This window comes from Colius striatus, chromosome 7 (genome assembly GCF_028858725.1).
Source record: "Colius striatus isolate bColStr4 chromosome 7, bColStr4.1.hap1, whole genome shotgun sequence".
Lineage (NCBI taxonomy): Eukaryota > Metazoa > Chordata > Aves > Coliiformes > Coliidae > Colius > Colius striatus.
Genome location: NC_084765.1, coordinates 6,962,863 through 6,985,191, shown reverse-complemented (window position 1 = coordinate 6,985,191; position 22,329 = coordinate 6,962,863). Strand labels below are relative to the sequence as shown.

The following is a 22,329-nucleotide window of genomic DNA, read 5'->3' as shown; positions in this document are numbered from 1 at the left end:
GAGACGGTCTTCCCGTGTGAAACAAGTAGGGTGGATTTCCTGGGGTGGAACTCACCGGTATTTTGTTACGTAGATGGACAACGCTGTTACTTGATATGCATCACACAGCCCCTCTTTTTAATATTAACATGACACATGCAGTCACTGTATTATTTATGGTAGTTTTAATGTAGAGTCTCAATGTACCCTTGGCTTTAAGGAAGAAAACTGCCTTCCTTTAGCAGTTGGCTTTTGGAGACCTAATGCTTTTGAGGTGAAATAGCAGCAGAATTTACAGAGCGGTAGTTTTTAGCAAATATTTTCTCATTCTCAGATATTAACAGCAAAATCTGCCCACACCTCATTTAGCAGCTAAATGTCTTGACAGCATTAGTGCTTTGAGAGTTTAATTGGTCGGGCTTCAGCCATAAGGTGTACGTAGCAGCCAAGAGTTGACAGATATTCTTTTGTTTTTGTTCAAAGTTATATTGATCTTGGTGCAGGTAAAGGGCTTGTCCCTGCTCCAGTGAAGCCAATGGCTGAGCTCCAGGTGGACCAGGGTTAGGACCAGGCTTATTTCATGCTATATTCATTGCTTCATCCATTTTCACCTCAAAGGGAGATGTAAATGCCATGTAGTGAAATGGAGGGAGAGGGTGATTTGATGTCATGGTAACTTCTCCAACTATCCGTACAGCTGTACATAAAATCCAGTGCTGCTAGAGGCAATGCATCTCATAGCACCTCAGACAGCAGCGGGAGGATGCTGATGTGATTCTTTTCCCCACAGTTCCACTGAGAAGAGCAGCAGTTACCCTGCTGAATGCCTTGCATCCTGGTATTGCTCCTTCTAATTTGAAAGGCCTATCAGTACCAACGGGAAAATGGATCACAAACAGTGCTGCAGAAACAGCGTTTGCTTGAAGAAGCAAAAGCACAGAATGGGAGGGGGGAGGGGGAGCTTGTTCAGATCTGCATTAAATAATCCAGCCCTTTGTACAAATGCCTTGTCTTCATTTTGAAAGTTACCATTTTTCCCTTTTCCTAAGTTTATGTATGACAAAGGATCCAAGACATTTTGGCATGCTCTGAACAGGAACTACAGAGACATAGCACTCTCTTGTCTCAAGGCTAAGAAGCTACCATAGGAAAGCCTTGTTCAGTGAAAATAAGTTGTGTTTCTACAAGGCAGCAGACAACCATGTATGTGTGACTCTGGTCTGACTGAAGGCCAGTTTAGTTGCAAGTTCTTTTAACCTTCTGTGGACGGTCTGGCAACACAAGGATTTTCTGAGATGAAGAGATGTTAGAAAGAAAAAGGTGGAGGTGTGATTTCTTTTTCTTTCAAATCTCTGCTAGCATATAACAAAGTATGCAGCCTGCTTGTATAGACTGAGACACCACACAAGTGCTCCCAACTGCACTGCAAAATCTCTCCCTTTTCTCAAAGCAAAGTACAGAAAGATCAAACAGACAACAAACCCTTCTGTGTGCAGGTCCCTCCAGAAACAGAGGGAAAATCCATTCACCCCAACTCACAAAGTTTTAATTTATAGAATGGAAAAAAACATTCTTTTTTTTCTTATTTCAACTAGTAATACAATTAAACAGAGTGTGTATGTGTGTGTGTGTGTGTGTGCGTGTGTGTGTGTGTTGGGGGAGGGCAGATGGAATCTGAGGCAAGTAGCATTTGTTTTTTCATTTGTCCAGACAGATTCCACTGTGAACATGTAATGGTTTTCACTGAGGCACTGTGTTATTTTAAGGTAAATTCAGAATGCATAATCAGTTTCATGATTGTAATAAATTATATTACAGCCATCTCTGGTGGGAAAATGGAAGGAAATGCACAAAGCAAGAGTGCTAGGACAGCTTACTGGTTAGGATGCTAGCCTAGAACGCATTTCTTTATTTCTTTTTAAAGAAAAGAATATTGACAGCATCTCGGTCAATTAAAAGCCAATCTTTAAAGCATGTACATGCTCAGTATTTAAGTCTCTCTGAAAGATATTTTTGAAAGCATTGCTGCAGTTCAGTTCCATAGCTGTATTGCAGCACTTCTTGCAAAGGTGGTGTGTACAAATATATCTGAAAGAAATTGTAACAAAACAGGTCTCTAAGGACCTAGGACAGACGGACAGGCTACATAAGCTGTGATACTGAGAGCATTTATTGACTAGCAGTCATAGCTTAAGCAGCTCGGGCATCTATCTCCCGCCTGCCTGGTTGTTCCCAGCTCTTGTGTTTGCTGCCACAACTGTTTGCACAGTGGTACAGTGAACATGATTGAGGAACAGATCCAGCTGGTAAGAGATAAAATGTACGCTGACTACATGGCAACACAAATGTCTGTGCCAGTCAAAATACTGTTGGCACATGGGGCAGAAGGAAGGCTGGGAGGAAGGAGGATGGGAGTTACTTAAGCTGGTACCAAATGCAAAATCACACTCTATTCTTATTTTCCAAGTACCTTAAATGTTAATCTAGAACTGTAAATGTTTAGTCTAATGTGCAAAAAGGCTTAACTATGGTCTGGTGAGAAAACTTGGGAGATTTTTGTCACTGATTTCTATATAAGCAAAACTGGCTCTCTGTTTTATATATTAAAAAAAAAGACGAAGTAAAATAAACCAAAATATGTTAGCAATGGCAGTAGCCCATGAAAGAGATGATTTAGGAGTCAAACTGTCAAGTTTTATGTTTTGTTTTTTCTGAAGAATTTAATAGAAAACATACAAATGGAATGCTGCCTTTATAAAAGATGGCCATAAATTTTTCACAACTTTTCTTAGAAGCTTGTGTTGTATGTCTGATACAGTATTACTTAATTGTTACTGCCTAATTGTGAGACAAATCATTGTTGTGTTATCCTTTTATATTTCAGATAGAGGCACTCATACTTCAGATTTGTCTTTCCAGGCTTCTGTGATGGTATACTAAAGATGAATTTCATCTATTCCATGTGATACAGGTTGTTTAACAGGAAAATGTTTTTATTACAAGAGCTGGGTTAAGGGTCCATCTGGAACCAATTGAATCCTCTAATGGCCTAACCTTCTATTTCCAGAGGGAGAGAGGAGAAAAAGCTGGGAGGAAATTCAGGCTAACAGTGTAGTTCTGCAATGTGAATTTAAGAACTTTCCCCTCTGCTCCCTCCAGTCTCTCATTCCTGCACTCTTGCTATCATTTGACACATCCTCAGCTTTGTACATACAGCTACTTCTAGGATTTGCTGTAAATTATACTGTTTAAATAACTGCTGTTAAAAGTCATCATCAAAAAAGGATGACGAGAGCACATAAATAGGACAAAGGAGGGAAGAGTAAATTGTGCTACAGGAAAGGAAATGAGCGTGGGTCTATGCAGGAAGACCAGGAACTCTTCAAGCCGTTATCATTTGAGCCAGTCATCACTAAAGCCCACATGCCATATAATTACAGACTCAGTCATTGACTTCGATGATCAGCAGCCCTCTTTCTGTTGCCAAAGTATCACTGTGTACCTCCCAGAACTGCATGTGAAGGCTTTATCAATATATAAAGTACTTTAAAAATGGAAGGCTATATCTAGCAGCCTGATGCAAACTCCAGTGACAATCCCAGATGCCTTTCCATTATTCTGAGTGGCTTTGGACAGAACCTGTGTGCAGGATTTCCACATCAGAGGAGAGAAATTCTGGAGGAAAAGAAAAGAAAAAAGGAAAAAAACCCTTTACAGCAACATATCTTTAGAGGACTTTTCCATATCAAAAAGACATTGAGGCAGCACTTGTCCTGATATTATTATGGTTATAAACCCAGAACTTGGCAAGCTCCCCATATTGTAAGCCTCACATTCAGGGACAACACTAAGGGATTTTTCTCAAATGCAGACAGCCTGTAAGACACCAAATGATTGCTACTTGTCCAGGACAAAAAGGGTTTCAGTACGTATACTAATATGTCATGGGATTCTTAACTTTTTGATTGCATTGTTTGTTTAGTTTCAAAGCAAAGTGTAAGAGTCATTGTTGATATGTCACTGTATTTGTCTCTTCTCTTTTAGCAGCATAAAATAAGGTCTCTGACCCAACTACCTTAAAATTTTGTCAGTAAGCAATACAGAAAAAATACCTCCAAAAAGAAAATACTTTTTTGCAGTTGTTGCTTGAAAATGTTTTGAGTCATGTTGTATTATCAACTTGTATCAGGGTGGGCTGATAGCAAGACACAGAAGAATATTCCTTTGTTAATAGAAACAAACAGCTGTGAAGTCAGAAGCTGTGAATTTTGTGTAGCTATGTTCCTTAGCACCACATCCCTGGCAGAAACATTACAGAGCATAGCGGAGGAAATTCATGTAAAAAGTGATGGTTGTAAAATACCGGTGCATGTATTTGTGTATGTGTTTGGGGAGGAGATAACTGCACAACTCCCTCCTAACCCTATCTGCTTAAGTGCACTGCACAGATATTTGAAAAACCTTATAAAGGAGAAAATCCTGAGTGCAAAAAAAGCCTAAAAATGCATCTATATTGAGAAACTGTATCCAATTGACTGTTCAGCTGGCAAAATGGAAATTTCAAGTTGCACAGACAGCTAATTGTGGCCTGCCTATGGAATGACAGGTCTATAATTTTTAGTTTTGTGCACATTCAAAGCCAGTCACCTTGACACTTAACAGTCCATTATCTGCCGGCCACCGACCATATGATGATATTCAAAGAGTGACAGGTCTTTTCCATTACAGAATGATAAAATGCACTATGCTTTATTTGGATAAATCTGTCTTCATAGACAGAACAAACCGGGTGCTTATCTGATCCTTGCAAGCAACAATGACATGGGGACACCTTTTACTCTGCAGGGCTAACCTTTTTGTTGTTGTTCTTTTGGGATAAAAATGAGTGAAATGAGTAAAATTGGTATCCCCAGTATTATTTTCTAGAAGAATAAGTAAGCTGGCATTCACATCTATGATTTCTTTCAGTATTAAATAAGATAGATTGCAGGAACACTGGGAGCCAGGTCAGGCAACTACATGATTCATAATCTAGGGAGAAATGTTTATTTTTTCATAAAAAAGATTGTTGTGTTTTCTGTATGGATGCAGAGCAAGGTCAGGGAACACGTCCCAGGATACTTGCTATCAAATAACAAAAACCAACAAATGCCACAAATCAGGCTGAGACCTAGCATTGAATTCAAACTGAAACAAGAGGCTGGATCCAGCCAGAGACTGTTGCTTCTTTCCTGGGTGTAGTAAATGTGCCTGTGGTTCTGTCCCTATCTTGCAGCAGGAACACGAGACTGGTGACCATGTCTCTTTATAGGAGAAATGTAGCTTCAAAAGCACACGGTGCTTGGAGCTAGTTCTTTAGGTTAGGTCATCCCCTGCCTGGGCATCTCTTCAAGGGGGTTGTGTAATCCGGGGAGGGCAGCGAAGTGGTGGTTCTATAACAAAATCTTGGGCCACAGTGGCCAAAGGGAGTCTCTTCCTTGTACACTGCTGTGCAGAGAAAGCCGTACCTATGAGTGCTGCAAGCAATTAGAGTGCAGGAGCTTGCAGTTTCAGAAACCAAATGGGAGATAGGCCCATGCAAAAGTCATAAACTCTGTTTTGGCCTCAAGCACTAGTTTCTGTGCCAAATTGTTCTCGGTGAAATCTATTTCTTTATTTCTACATGTCGATTTTTAGTTGGGAGTTCTGAATGTGCCTTTAGAATAACTATTTCTTTTTTAACTATTTTTAAAGTTTTAACAGGAGTAAGTCTTGATTTTCTTTGCTGGCAGCACCTGTTCAAGTTCCCAGCACAAAGACATTGATTCATTCTGTGCTGGAGCAAGTTCTGTGTCTGTAACTGTGCAGAACTTTGCAAGAGATAAGTTTTATCAACAATTCATTTTGAAATGATCTTAAAATGATAAAAGTCCTGTGAATTACAAATTTACAGAGCAATTTCCTCGGGCATTTAGTTAGCCATAGGAACCACTGCCAGTGGAAAAGACGAATTGCAGGTTTTCCAAATGATCCACAGCTGCCATTTCAGTGCTCAATATTATTCATTTAGATTCTTGCTTATTCACTAATGAATGATGATAAACCTGCAATACTTTTTGTCATTATTTTTTTCCTATAAGAAATGTCCTTCACATGCAAACAGTCAATCTCTTGTGTTCTCATATGTACAGTACTTTGCATGTATTTATAGCTCTGGAGAACAGGCTAATGAAGAGAGCATACTTTGAAGAGAACAGTCATGAGACTTCATTTGTTCCCTACATGCTGCAATAACACTAATACACCTTTTACTCCACAGAATGGCTTGTACTTGGGGAATTGTGTTTCATCCAATTTTCTTGCAAATAATGAACAAGTTCCCCCAGGTTTATTGGCACTATCCTGTGCACACTTTTTTGGTGTAAATTATTTATTCTACTAATTTAACAGCAAACAGTCCTGGATAGTGAGCTTAGTGAGGCAATTTCATACATATTGGTTGTAGGTTAATTATTTAGAGATTGAGATATCTCTGGTAATGCCAAATAAGTACAGACCTAATGAGAGAAAGCAATTGAATGTGTCAAGGTTTTCCAAATTCTCAGATCATGCAACCATTATTTGATGGTCATTGAGTCTGATGTTTTATTGCAAAAGAATGTGAATGTGTTTTGAAATAGCCCACAAGTTAACCCTTATAGTTCCTGTCATATCCCAGGCGATCGACCCTTTGGTCACTACAAGTCAGACAGTTAGAATGTTTAGATCCACATATTCTGGAAATGGAGACAGTTAAAGATGGTTTCGGATATGTGTCTTCTGGGATAGCTTAATGGTTTGGATGCTGTTGAAATATGAATGTTAAGAATCAACAGATAAATCACATTTAGGACTAAAACAAACATTCTCTGCTCTATGGGGTATTTTTAAAATGCATTGTGCAGCCACACAGAAGAGATAGCTTAATTATTATAATTGTTTCTATTTTTATAGGGAGATTTTGATGTTAATAATTTGAAAAACATAAAACACCTCAAATCCTATGTAGCATCATCACCCAGTGTCAGTTTAATGGGAATATGTACTGTGTATTTTAAGTGAGCGAGGAAAACATCATTCTTAACCGGTATGGAGTTTTTTTCAGCTGACTTAAAAGAAGTTGGGTAATTTATTGGAGAGAAATGCAAGTTGAATAGATCCTGGGAAGACAATGAATGAAATGCAGCATGAGGAGAAATCTGTAGGCAATGCTTGGTGTGGATAAAATGATGCTGTTAAGACATAATTGTTTATGTTTTGTCATCGTTACAGCACAATTACTGCTCTAGGCTGTGCTCTGCTTGACTCCTTAAATGGCACACCAAGCAGCCCTTCAGAAAGACGAGAAACCGTATTATGTCCTTGTTCTAGCACCTCTTCAGAAGCAGTTGAGGGTGGGAGTTGTTTTATTTTTTAAGATCCCCAATGCATTAATTTGCTCTGTAGGCTGTTTGTTTGGTGGGGTTTGTTTTTCTTTTTCTGTTTGTTTTGGGTTTGATTTGGTTGTTTTTTGGATTTCTTTTAATACAGGGATTCCTTTTAATGTCAAATTTAAAGCAAGTTCCTAAAATGTGCCATGAAGTTGGACTAAATGGTGGGGAAGTTTTGAGATGGCTTCTTGCTTAAGAATTTGTTTTGCTAGAGAAGCAATTAGTTCATTGCAAAGCTTTAGGATTCAAAAGCTTTCCAGCGTAGAGAGTAGAGGATATGATGGTGAAAGCATGATAGCTTGCATTGTCAAAGGGATGTACTGAAGCATTCTGACTAACTGGATTTTATTTAGCACGAAAGCCTTCATGCCAGATGTGTTGTACTGGTAAGAGAGATGAGTAACTGAAGCCAGATAATTAACAAGCAGGGTAGGATGGGCTCGGAGGCAGATTGAAGGAAGTACTATGTGTTGCCACTTAAGGGTATTCTGCTAGCAAGGATTTCAAGAATACAACTAAACATGTTTCCCATTTCACGTTCCATTGATCTGAGATGCATCCTAACAATATATTATTTTCCTCTATTTTACTAGATAAAAATAAAAACAGTCCTTCAAGGAGGATGCAAAGTTCAGATGCATCAGCTGCTCTCCAGTTGGAAGATATGGTAATCTGCAAAATTCTCCAGTTGCTGTGGGATTTTTGCATTTCTAAGAAGAGACATAATAAAACTCATGATTAGTGGAACAATATAAGAGAACCTTGAATAATCCTTTAATGATGGAGTGCTTCAGGGAAGCAAGGAGAGGCTATAGTCTAATGGACAGCATCTGAAAAGAAGCCCAAAAAGATAGGTGTTAAAGTCTGTCCAAGGTTCTATGTAGTCGTGGGGTGGAATAAAGAGATACTTCCAGCCCTGAGCTTAGAGATGGTTCAGCAACTTGCATTTTATGGAACCATGGAAACCAAAAATTAAAAACATTCAAGGAAGACTGTAATAGTTGGAAGAGGATATGAGGAATTTTGGCAAAAGTATGAAATAAAACATATACAGCTGTGTTAAGTAAAATATTTAACTCTAATTTTAAAAATGTGTTAAAAGGCAAAAAGCAGCATAGTATTGTTTTCCAGCAAAAATGAAGAAAGCAAGCTGCATCTCACTTTATTGTAAAATGTTTTGATTACAGGAGTATGCTGCACTTCTGCTTAGGTACAGTCTCTGTGCTCTTAAGTCCATCAGCTTAGAATGGTGTAATTACATGTGGAAATGGATAATCAAAGGCTTCAGAGTTACACGGGGTGAATATAGGAAGGACTGAACGGATTATGTGGAGGATTTGGGGTGATTGGACATTTGCTAGTTCTTGTTATTTTAGAATGTTAACACAAGGTATCAATTCCAAGTAAGAAAAATGTCTCTTTCATAATTCAAGAATTATATGACCTGGTAGGCTTGAAGACAAATTCTTAATATTTGACTTCTATGGACCATTCATGCAGTAGAGTTATTTTTCCTACAAAGTTGAGAATGTGTAGGAAATTGAGCTGTGCAGAGTAATTAGAACTGAGAAATAGCACATCTAATTTTGTGATAGTAGTCTGGCCAGTGAGTGAGAGCAACAAATGGAAAGAGAATTTCATAAGAGGCAGGTTTTTCTGTCTGTGATAAACCTTGTTCATTCATTATGTAGAAGAAAAACGGGTATGGGCTTAGAGTGATGGATCAGTCTTTAAAAGCCTCCTATTTTACTGACCTAGATGACACTTTAGCCAGTTCAGTGTTTAAAGTTATGCCTGGATTACATATCTTAGAGTCCTGTAAAGAGCTACCTGAAAGGTGTAAAGAGGTAAATAAACAAGCTAGGTACTTGGAACAATCTGCTTTCTAACAATGAGGAACTCAGCAAGCCCTAATTTATCCTGTTTAAGAAAACACTGGATTTTAATTCCTGGCTTTCTTTCCTGGTTCTATTTTTTAAATAATCAGTGCAGGATGCAGTGAAATTAATGGGCTACACACGTGTAATTTTGTTGTCTGTGATGCTGCTTCTGGGAGAGTACTCCATAAGAAAACCCTGGATGCCATTCTGCCATGTTCCTTCCTTCTGCTTTGCTGATCTGAGGCTGAGATACACTTGCTGTAATATGACATGAGATCCAGCACTGTATTTTTAGTGACAGGCTTCAAGTCTCCCCTTGTCTTCATGGCATTGACTTGAATTTTTGCAGTGAGGATATTGTAGACAGGCACAGCAGTAAGGAGTTTTAATCTTTTTCATAACAAAAACTCAATGAAAACCTTCAGAAATTCGACATACTTTGTCTGCTGGGCTTTGTGCAGTAGTTGCTTTTTATCTTTCCGCTGAGAAGCCGTTCTTAAACAGAGTGCAAACCAGTAGGAATGACTGGACAAAAGGTATGATGCTTTCCATTGTATTAGTGAGCTGTTCCCCAGTTTACTTCCTGGCATCTGACAGGAGACAAAGCTCACAGCCTATCTACATGAAAAGGAGGGCACAGGGCTGATTTGGATACAGCCAAACTGATCAGGGAAACTTCAAATAAGAACACCTGACAGATTCTGGGGTTTCTGGGTGGAATATTTAAAAGTCTCAAGAGAATAACACATCTTTCAATGGCACATCTTTCAATGAGTCCTCTCATTTTCCCATTGTTCTTTAGTATGAAATGTTAAAAGGAGATTCGACCTGCCTATTCCACAAGTCGGTCAGCATTTGATAACTGCATTAAAATTGGCCTTTCCTAAATCCTTTCTCTGACTGTAATGCTTCCTGTCCCTCTCAATTTTCCTGTGTTCTAATGCTCCATTATGGAGAAAGGGTTGAGCCTTTTTTCAGATCATTTCCAAACTGTCACCCACAATGGAGCTGTTTTGGTTTTGGTTTGGATCATGTTTCTTCCCCCAAAGTTTATGAAGATAGACATCATAGATATGATGTCTCATGGGAAGGAAGGGATTTTTTAATGCTTGTGCAAAATTCACTGTCTTTTTCTATTGTACTGTCCTCCTCCCAGTTGTTTTGGGCTTGTGAAAATGTCTTAAAGAATATATCCAGCATATTTAAATATATTTGGTAATTTAATTCTCAAGCCTAACATCCAGTTCATTTTCAATGTGGCCTATCACTTCTGGTGTGACATTACTGAAAACCTTCTGATTAAAGCCAGCTCTCTTATGCATACTTTACCTCTGTGACCTATGAGTAGCTTGAAACCATTTGAACTCTGTCTAAATTGGATCCCCCTGGTTGTAAGTGTTACTGCATGTCAGTTCTGTGTCAGTTGGATGGAAATCTTACTGCAGAGGATGAAAGTTCACAGCTCAGTATTAATCGGCTGGGCAAACTACATCTAATGCCTTCGGTTTTCTTGAAATACAGCTCCTGATGACCTTTGACAAGTAAAATGCAACATAGTATTTACTAACATTCATTTTTAGTGTAGATATTTTAAATGTAGCATGTATCATCTTTCTGTACCAAATAAATGCTAGGTCCACTACTTCACAACTGTCTTGTTCTCAAAACAGAAAATGTAAATCCTGGCTTCAGTAAAGGAGACTGTACTGATGAACTGCTGACTGGGATTCCCTTGATATCTGTTGGATGAGACTTTCAAACTGGTATGTGAAGAGGAGTTTAACAAAAAAAAAAAAAAACAGCCTGAAGCTGCATGACTTCTGAAGCAGGCAGCCTAAATCATTGAGTGCTGGTGGAGTTTGTCTCTGACTCACAAATAAGGACTTCAAATTTAGCACCAGCTATTGTTTAAAAGAGAATCTATATAGATTTGTGCAGCTTACATGACACCATTATCAACCTCCTCTGTCACAGAGTGACTGACCCCTCTGTCAGTGTCAAGGAGTCTTAAATTGCATTACATTTGGATTTGCTTTTGAAGTGACCTTTTTGTATGTAAAATTCTAAGCTAAAAAGAAAAAAGTTTGTAAATCTGTGACTTCAACTCACTTCTGTTTAAACTAATAGTCAAACTCCTACTTCTTTCAGTAGGAGCAAGATTGACTTTTAAATATTTAGTTAGCATCTGTAAGGAAATGAATCCTGTACTCCTTGCAAATCCCAAATTGTCTCTGAAAATAGTGGGATTTGGTAGGAGGCAAGAAATCTGCAATTAAACTCAGTTTTGTGATGGGATGATGCTGATGCTGGGCAGGATGATTTTTAGGCAATAGACATGAATCAAATTCATCTTTCTCAAAACCCTGCTTCAGTCCTACTGAGTAGAACTGTGTGTTTGTGCTAGGCCTGAACAGAGCTTTGGCTGTTTGAGAAGTCTGTATTTCAGCCATGGGTTTAAAAGAGAAGTTGTAGTCTACAGAGTGTGTACCTAGTTGAGGGTATCTTTTGAGCCCTTCCAACTTCTCTTATTCTGTAACTACAGATTGTCATTAAAGAACATTGTCATTTGATAAGTCAGACAAAATATCTCATCTGATAACTCCTCCTGTCATTCTTCTTAGGGAATTACAAAACAGCAGTAATAAATCAGTATTGATATGGCCAGAAATATTTTAAGACACTGCTTATTGGATCAATTCTTGAAAAATTTAGGAGCATATTTTCCTGTTGTTTCCATAAAAATGGAAACAAACCCAGACTTCTACAATCCTGAGAGCCTGGCTCTTTTTCCTAGGAGCCACACAAAGAAATAAATTTTTGATTACAACATGTGCAGAGCCCAGAGTCCAAAACCTTGGAGTCTTCTCTGTCAGAGGCTCTAACACCTGCTATCAAAAGATGTATATCAAAAGTCTGTGGAGCTCCCTGTGGATGCAGTGTTCAGGTCACACTGATCTCTGGGAGACCAGAGCTCAATCAGTAGCAATGCCACCAAAGTTTACTCTAACTACACATGCAGTACATACGTACACAGGGTCTAATATAATTGTAGAATAACAACATAGGGACCCTTACAACAATGTAACAAGAACAAAGTGTATATATATCTCTAAAAGCGGGAAATTAAGCAGCTTGCAAACTGTGGCCATCATTTGTGGGCTTTGATCGCTGATTTTTGCTTTGTTAATTTGGCAAGTTACATAGGTAGCTGGAGGGTTCTAATCTGACAAATATGTGGAAAAGAGCACACTGAAGAAAATCCATCAGAAGATAAATGAATGTTTCAGAGTAACCTGGTTGTGCATAGTTAGTCAGATTCTGAACTGAAAGAACGAAAATGTGGACTGGCAGTGATAATTTCTTCCTTTACTGTTTATTGGTTCACACTATTCCTTTTAATAGACACTCCCAGATATTAATAATTTACCCATTGTAGAACTCCTGTATTTTCTTTCAGAGCTTAAAAAGTGCATTATGATAGGCTAAACCTGAAAGAATAGAAAAAAGCAAATAAGAATGGATGAAATATTATGGTTTAATAGTTTTTGCATATGAAATAGCTGGCTAAAAATCAAGTCTACTATACATAAAAAAAGCAAGCTTTTAAATCAACAGCTAATGTCTCATTTCAAATATAAGGGTTCAATCTCAAGACAGGGTAGAACATCTGCTCCTTTCAATTTTATCAATTTAGCTAGAAGGAAAGCCAAGGTTTTCAGTGGGATGAAGGTGATTCTGTAGTTTCTGCTCTCTGACCCAACAACACAAGTATAGCTTTTAGTCTGAAGCCTGGGCAAAAGTTTAAATATACATTTGTCCAGGTTTATGCTAGATTTTGACCTCTGTAAGGTTAGCAGCTTGCTCTAAATGGGAGTCATTGTCAGACTATTAGTTTATCTTGTGTCTGGGCAAAGACATCAGCTAATCTGGGGAAGTTTTGTGTCTAGATTTGTTTTGGAAGCTGTGGAATTTCGTAGGCTTAGGCCCATACTGATTATGTCACTGGGCTTGTGGAAAGTTGGCATCTGAACCCCTACTTTTTCCTTTGTCTTTTGCACTGCCAGTTTTGTATTTTTAATATATCGCCTTTTCACTTCTCCTTTCCAGAGGTGAGATATGTCAATAGATGGGTCACTATGACAATGAGAGTGCTTCAAACACACACTGTGACTCTGCTGCTCTCAGCTACTGTCAAAGGCTATGCTGTGTGCAAACCTGAATGCACAACAGGAACCCACGGGAAGTCTAGGTGGACAGAAAGGTACTCTGGTTAAATTCTAACTGAGATTAAAAAACCTGATTTTATGAACTGACTTTCTTTTAGAAGGCATTTTCTAAAAATAAGATTATTGTTCTGAATTTGTAGCACTATCATCACAAAAAATGGAATTCTGATTCCATTCCATTCCATAGGTCTAGGAGAGGTGAAAACACTGATAAAAGGTTTCTCAAGTGTATAGTTTGGGTTAACAGTAACTGACAGAGGAAATGACTTCTAACACATAGGTTTTGAGATCACCTCATGGGAAAAGATAATATCGAAACCCATGGAAATCATTCCTAAATTAGTTTAGAAACTTGAATGTATTACCAGAAAATCCTCTCAAGATTCCTCTTACCCTTTTTCTACTAAGCCTCCTATCTGCATATTCCCTAATAGAAAGAAGGCTTCTAGATGTTCATTAGCACAACTTTCTAATTAGGCTTATTGAGAATTAATCTGGATAAATCCATATGAAGAAACTTCTCATTATCATCCTGTAAAAGCATGATATAGAACCTTCAAGAGATGTTTGTTTACAGATATTTTCCATCCCACGGTTTCTGCTATGTGTATGACATGGTGAGACACTTCAGAGAAATTAGTACTTGGTATTCACTGCTTACCTTCATGGTTGCCTTTTGTACATAGAATTGTTGATGTGACTGTAATAAATGTCCTGTCATAAATATTTTAATTTACAATAGCACACTTTCTTTCATTTCTGGGTTGTTTTGGTTTGGTTTGCTGTTTGTTTGTTACTTCCCAGTTCTTGTTCAGCTCTACAAGCACATTGCTAAGTGGCAGGAGGAATAACATATAGCTTGCAGTCCATCATCTGCATTCCCTTTGCATTAGGTGTAACACTGGCATGAAAATTGGAGACCCTGCTCCAATTTTTCCAGCTGTCTCTGTCTCCCTGTGATCTTTTAGTACAACTTTTCTGGCAAATCTTTGAATATGCAAGTTTATATCCCTTTTCTGAGCATATACACACATGTTGCTCTCACAAAACATGTGTACAACTGAACGGAACAAGAGGGTTTTTTGTCCGTAATTTGAATGTGTTTCAAACCCTCAAAACACACATTACCTTCTTTCTTTGTCCTCTTGCTCTCACATTTCTAGATAAGTTTGTTTTGTTTTCATTCAAAAATCTATGAATAAAACAATATCAGGATCTTTTCACTGCCATCTTCAGGTCTTATTTATATAGTACTTTAACAGCTTCAGGAATTGTTAACTTCTAGGCAATAAACGTCATCTTACTTCTGAGGTTATGTTTGTTTTATTTTTCCTTAGCAATATTATTGCTTTAAAACTGTAATATGTTTTCTATTTTGGTCTTTTTCTATTGCCCCAAGGGACTTGAGCTATAACTAGCATTTGCATTGGCCACGGTGCTGTTCTTATTCTGCACATGGTTATGGGTAGAAAGGCGAGAGTGCCAGGGCTAAACATGGTGTTCTATTGGAACAGCTTATGCCAAGATTTGGGCTTGAACAATTTGGAGGAGACATGATGTCACCGTCTCAGTAAAGTGAATTTGGACAGGAATGTTGTATTGTATTTTGGACATGTGTTTCAAAAATAACAATGAAAATAATGTCTTCTGTGTTTCCTTTTTTTTTGTATTTACTCTGGTTTCACAGTCCTTGCTCTGCATTTCTCATGTCCTAGTGGTATTTCTGTTTCATTATTTTTCAAGCAGAATTTGATGACACTGATTTAGCAGTTTTTCACAGTTAACTGCTTCAGTTTTCATCAGATTATACTTCTGGTTATTCTAGACACTTTCATCATCAATTTCCATATGCCTCAAAGACATGCAGGCACCAGTTTGCCAACACTGAACTCACATGCTAGACAATAACTGGAATACAGGATTTTTTTTCCCAGGGGGTCTGAGGCAGAGTGTAGAATCCTTAATTTTTTAGCAAGTGTTTTCAGCTTGGATGTATTAAAAATCTAGACAATAACTATGGAATATTTATTTTAAAATGTCAATCAAGGGGTAAAAATTAACATTAACCAGACATTATACCATAAGACATCCACTTCTTTCTAGAAGCCTATCTTACATGAAAGAGTACTGCATGCAAATTCAAGCTTCACTCTTTCACCACAGAACAGGAGGATTCATGAGGATACAAAACTCTGTCTTCTGTACAATAGAGTCTGATAATTATGATCACTAACACGGAATAAAGATTTTGGCTTGAGGCTCCCAATTTACGTGTACCTTCAGATCAGCAGTGTTACTGGGGACATTCAAAGTGAAAAGACTCTTGAGAATGACTGTGAAAGTCTTTTCCTTCTTTTAGGGAGGCTTGTTCTTCATGCTCAAATTGGAAAGGTCTCCACATTGGAACACCTGGCCCCTTTAAAGAGTTTCCATTATGTTCATCCTACAATTCCCTGTAAGTATCTCTAAAGAGACCACACTCCTGACCCAAAGGTAATTTGGTGTCCAGACAGAACCAGACGTAGATAAGCTAGAGACCATGGCTCTTCGTGTCAGTCTAAAGTGTAATTACGTAAGGTGTGAAGCAAAGATCTATCTGCTTACATGTAAAGAGGTTAACTCTTAAGTAACTGTTGACAACAGTCATCATGATCAGATGAATTTGACATTAAATCTGTAGTCTTAAATTAAAACAAATCTTCACAATAGCACAGGAGTAATATTCTGTCTTCTGCACCACCATGTAAATTGCTTTACTTATACTGTGATCTAGGATCTATTTCAGTTTGGAATTTTGCTTTCCATGTGGAATTTTGACTGATGTAGAGCACTTCATATGCAACTTTCATCGCAATAGGGACCTTTCTCAGCAACAGAGAGAAGAATTTTTCTCTTTCTGCAGGAATTTCAGTTCATGGAGTATGTCATTTGCAGAATGTGCCCAATGTGGTTTAAACCCCCTTCACTGAGTCTTCTCTCTTAAGCCAGACGTGGGTAGTGGGAGACTGTAGACAGAAAGCTGTTTGATATCACTGTGGCTTCTCAAGACTCACGGAACCACAGTTCATCTTACGTGCAGGAACAGAAATGAAATGTTGACAGAGTGAGATAATCTATGTGATGAAGAGGGAAGGGAGTTGCTGTTAAAGGTCAAGGAGAAGAGAGGTTTGGAATAGTCTTCAGTATTAAATGCCTGTTTCCTGACAGACCTTCGAGTTTTGGAGTTATTTGGTACAAGAAGCATGGGTGCCTGAACGGCAGCTGAATTAAACTGAAGGTTTCCTGAGGCATTGACTTGGACTCAGTGCACTGTAGACATCTTAAGTGATAAAATGATGACTTGAAGAGAAAAGCATCTACCTCCTTCTAAACAGGTAAATGCATATACAATAAATAGGATGTTTGAACATCTCCCACTGCTCCCACAGTTCAGTACTCCCTGCCACAACTCATTCATCAGGAGGTGACTACTAAAAACCTTTCCTTATAGAGTGGTCTGAGCCTTCAGAATCTGGGAGTCCTTGCAGTAATGTCTTTGCAATAACTGTTGTGCATCAAACAACACTTGCATCTTCATGTACATACAAAACTGAAGTTACTGCCTGTTAAACTATTAAGGAATAAATCACCCCATTCATTCTTCTCAATTTTGAAAAAAGAACATTTGGTGGAATGTACAGAACAACAACAACAAATTAGAAGAATGGTTGGTTGCCTAGGTACCTTGACTAGCAGTTACACTGGGACTTTTTAGAAGGGCAAATGTATAGAAGGGCAAATGTTTCACCTACACCCCATTTACATCACTTTGTATTTCCACAGAAGGAAAGTGGAAAGTTCCAACCAAATATTTAATCTAATTTAGTAGGGGTAAGGAGGCAGATAAACATTATCCTGTGACAATGTTTTGGTCCATCAGACACAAAAAGAATGCCCAGAGGATAACTAGTGGTACTTCTTTCAGTAGTCTTACCTCATGCTTTATCAGTGTAATAATGATGTGCTCCTCTCTGCCTGTAGATTCTAAGAGAAGGTTCAAGTTTCACTTCTGTTTGAGGTTTGTCCTTTTTCTCCAAAAGCTGGTGTGCTTCTGTGCTGAAGCCATGGATTCTTCTTGAAGATATAGTGTTTGCTGGAGTACCTGTTATGTCAGGTAAGTGTGTGGGCTAATGTTTGTGAGAGAAAAAGTCAGAGAAAGATTCATAATTGTAGAGATTGCAAAAACCAAAAGCCAAGAGGCTTTCTTTAAAAAAAAAAACACACAGTTTTTAGGATTTAATTAACTGCTAGTTCCAGTCTGTGCTTTTCATAAGGGAAAGAAGCTCTAAGAACAAAAACCCCAGGCTGTATCTTCCAAATTGGAATCTGGGAGGAGCGAGGGGCGGTTCTGTTTGTTTGTTCTTTAATGTGTGTTATTTTCATTTTGTTGGCCAGCAATTGCATTTTGCTGGCACACCAAATGCTCTGTGACATACAGGCTATGAATAAAGGAAGGCAGCAATGGAGAACTTTTCATCTGTCCAACTATATTCTGCAAAATCGGAAGGTTGTATCTGCTCAGTGGGGCACAAAGCTTAAACTGATGTAATTTTCTCCTGTTGTCTTCTGTTCCACGGTTGCTGAAGAATTTCTGCATTAATGAGGGGAACAGACCTGTTCAGAAACAGTTTTTGGCAGAATTACAATGGTCTATATTGAAATACAGTGAGTCTAGTGACTTTCAGCACAGACTGGTACCAGTGGTTGTCCACTGGAGCAAACTGTACTTTCTTAAAATGTTAACAGTTGTGGAAACACCCTTGAAGTAGCATCGTTGATTGTGTTGTTGGTAGATTGTTGATCATTGTTGTAATCAAGTCTTCCCTCCTTTGGTCAGATTGTTCTTGAGCTTACTCAGAGAGTACACTCAACAAGCAACATGCAGTAAATTGTAGAGAACAGTAAAGCACCACACGAGGTAGCACACCCTGACCAGGCAGGATGTCTATCAGGACAGTACTGTAACCACAGACCAGTGTCATCATAGATAGTGTGAAAGGTTTTCAAGGTTTTTGAAAACTCCTGTGTGTGTAGAAGTCCACTCAAAAAATCCTATTGTTTATGGAATCACTTCTTAGAGGTGTACTTTAAATGAAACTTTCTTGCATTGCTTCACAGATACCTAGGGGAGATTTTTCCCACAGTAAAGAACAAAGCGAGATGAGTGTACATGGTTTCCTCTGGACTACTCTATGTCTGTCTTACGCTTGCAGAAACTAGAGACAGTGGTACTTATGAAGTGTATTAGAGATGTCATAATAGATTGTGAAGAACATGATTTTGTGATACTGAAAAGGTTTTAAACATGCATCTGCCGCACCTGTATATTTGTTGATATTCACTTTAGATTTCTAAAAGTGAAAAGCCAAAATCCAGCACAAACCCTGAACATGACTAAGGTTTCATGCATAACATACACTTTTAACATTACAAATAGGAAGTATTAAACAAAAGCTGCTTGTTCCTTGGTTTGCATTTCGTCCAACTAGGAAAATCAGTCCTGCAACACTCACAATAAGCAGCTTGCTTACTTTTTTAGTTTTAAAATTTATCTCTGAGATCCTCTTGTCAAGTGAGTATTAACAAATGCACGTTCCAGCCAAAATAATGATGTTTTCTTTTACTTCCAGATTTGCATTTCAATGCTGCTCTTATGAGTTAGAGAAGAAAGGCAACAAAATGCAACTCTTTTCCTCAGAAAACCTTTGAATCAGATTAAGAAAAATATTTTCTCCTTTTAGCAACTCCAGGGCCACCATGTTTCTGAAGCTGGGTACATCTTTGGAAAGCATACTGTTCTCAAGGAAGCAGACAACAAGTAGTTCATAAAAAGGAAGAGATTTGTTATATGCTTTTGACAGAAAATGTTGCAGAGTTTGTCAAACCATTTATTAAAATATAGTGCTCTGATGACATTGTGGTGCTGTTGCTGAACATTTAGTATTGTGAAAGAGATTTGACCTTAGAATTGAGTCCCACTCTGGATTCACAAGAGCAAAACTCAAGTACCGCTAACTTCCAGGCCACACACTTTGCTTTACGTAAGGCCCAGTGAATTAGGAAAAAGTTTATTCCAGTGCTAGGACACTGAGGCACTGGGTAGTGTCTGATTTGTCTCTCACCATACAAAGTATCAGAGAGAACGTCTTTGAGCTTTCTAATTCCCAGTCCAGTCACCTTATCCAGGCTTCTACCCTGTTTCTGCCTCGTGCTAGAAGCTCACTTTTGTGGTGCTGGGGGATCTAAATGTATAAGCACACAAATACAGGAAAAGTCCTGCTGCTGCAACTCCAGAGAAAGGATGCACCGGGCTCAGGATCAAACCTGCTCCTCCCCCCGCTTCCCCCATGTTTTTATATTTAAGCTGGGAGGGGTACCGGTGTAGTTGCCCAGTTCTCTTTGTATCCCCAGTTGCTCATCTCACTCTTTGCCCTGCTCCAGAAGAAGCATCTGCGTGGTTATGGAGTGGATTGGATAAGGAGATTGACCCACACCAGCCCAGACTGCTTTTCCTCAGTGCTAACTGGATGGGTTTCCCAGATGAGGTTCCCTGTTCTCACACCAGGGCTAGTGCAGGCACAGAAATGGGGTAAGTGGGCTGAATGCTGCATTGCTTATTTTACAGCTGTGTCAAGAGTAAAACAGATAAACATACTTGTGAAACTATGGCCTCAGATTCCATTCCAGGGAGATTCCTTGGAAATGTTGCAGTAAGCAGGACAACTCATCTATGGGCCATTTTTGTCTGAAACAGGAATTTTCCTTTGGTGGTAGGGGGTCTGTTAAAAGGGAAAATGACAATAGTAAAAAACCAAAAAAGAGTGAAAGGTTTAATATCAAATTGGAAAAAAATTGCATCATCTAGTCTCTTTTCAGGTTGATTTTCTTAATTTGCTGTGCTTCTAAACAGGATAATTCACTCTAGTGGATTTACATCTGCCAATACCGGGGACCCTTCTCATTGTTTTCAACAACAAAGAAAAACCTGCCTAGTTGCCATGTATATCTGAAGGCTGCCCAGTCAAAAGTACTTGTTTAAAATATGTAGGACACTGTATACTCTTAGAGGCCTGTTAGGAGTTTTTATTTTATGTAATCTCGATTACTCTAGATTATTTGGCTTTCCCCCCCCCCCTTTTTTTTTCCTACCCATTATAAGTATGTGACTGTGGAAGTGTTCCCCCACCGCTCGCCTTCCGTTTGCTGTTTTGGAAGTAAAAGAACAAACACCTCTAATCTCGACCTTGTTACTGTTGTGGCTGTTGACACAAATGCTGTGGATTTTGAAAAAAAAGAAAAAAAAAAGACAAAAAAACCCCCTAAAACAACAGAAACCTCCCTGATTCAACCTCTGCATAAAGAAGATCCAGTTACCCTAAGACAACGTCCAGACTCAAAGGCTAACCCTACAGTACTGTTTATGTTTTCTTCTGGTTGCTGAGGTTAGCTTATCTAGAGAAGGAGCAGAGCGCTGCACTAATACCCAATGCTGAAAGGTGCAGATGATGGGAAGACCTGTTTGGATTATATTTTTTTTTCTAATGTTGTTGTTATTTCTGTCTGTTATTATTTATTTAGGCAGAGAGAGAGCCGAGCAGCGGTGTGCGGTGCCGGACCGTCAGTGTATCAGGGGTGCGAGCCGGGCTCCTGCCGCGGCCTCCTGGGCACTGCCCCGAGCCGGCGGAGGGTCGCGGGGGGGGTCCCGGCGGGCTCCTGGCACAGTCCTCCCCGCTTCCCGGGGCTGGGGTAGCCGGCACCCTACCTTGACCCAAGCTGAGCTGCAAACCCGCTGCTGCCGCCGGCCTCTCCTGCCGGCCCGGCGGGGGGAGGCTGTGCCGCACTTGGGAAATGCAGCAGCGATTGCTCCCTCCCTCCCTGCCCGGGGGGGGTGAAGTGCGAGGCAGCAGGAGGAGCTGTGCGTGCGTGTGTGTGTGCGAGCAGCGCTCCGTGGCAGCCGTGTTTCCTGGTGCCTGCTCCCTGACCCCAGTGGCAGTACCGCTCACTGCACCGCGCCCACCCCCGCGCCCGCCGCCGCCCCGGACCCAGACCCGGACCCGGACCCAAGGCCACCGCCACCGGGCACCACCGCGAGGTCGGGCGCAGGCTCTGCCCCGGCCGCGCCCCCGAAGCCCCATGGAGCGGCCCCGCTGCCCGCGCTGAAGGCATCCCCGACCCGCCCGCAGCGGCAGCCGGCGAAGGGAAGGTGAGCGGCCCCGGGTCGGTGCCTGCGTGCGGAGGGGGGCAGCGGCGCACAAAGCGGCGGGTTAGAGGTGCCGTGTCATGGACGAGAGCTGGGGGTGTGTGGGGGGAGGCGGGCAGGAGCTCCGGCGGCGGCGGCGGGGCCAGCCTTCTGCAAACAATAATAAGGATAAAACTGGCCGCCTGCTCTCCCTGTCTCCCCTGGCGTGACCGCCCCGAGCTTGCTGGGTCGGGTCGGGTCGGGTCTGTGCGGCGGCGGCGCCGCCGCTTCACAGCAGCCGAGGCGGCTCTTTTCGGCGGCGCTGAGCGAGGCTGCCCTGCCCTCCTCCCCCAGGCCGTGCCCTTTCTGCCCTCCGCCGCCGCCGCCTTGCTCCTTGGCCTGGGGGATGTCGGAGGCGGAAGGGGGAAGCCGCGGCTCTGGAAGTGTCCGGGGGGGCGGGTGGCGGTAGTGCCAGCTCCTAGCGCGGGGTCGGGGCTGGGGGCGGCGCAGCGGGGCCGAAAGGGTAGGCCGGGGAGCATTGTGCTGGCTGGGGCCAGCGGGCGGGCGGCAGTGGCGAG

General features: G+C 40.4%; 1 protein-coding gene across 2 annotated transcripts in view; it reads left to right on the top strand.

Moving 5' to 3' along the window:
- Positions 1-21,484: 21,484 nt before the first annotated feature.
- Positions 21,485-22,329, top strand: part of MPPED2 (metallophosphoesterase domain containing 2) — a 111,478-nt gene continuing 110,633 nt past the window's right edge. For both annotated transcript variants that reach the window (XM_061999796.1, XM_061999795.1), the window contains exon 1: positions 21,485-21,775. The gene's annotated coding sequence lies outside the window, so the exon portion shown is untranslated. The remainder of the gene's footprint in view (positions 21,776-22,329) is intronic.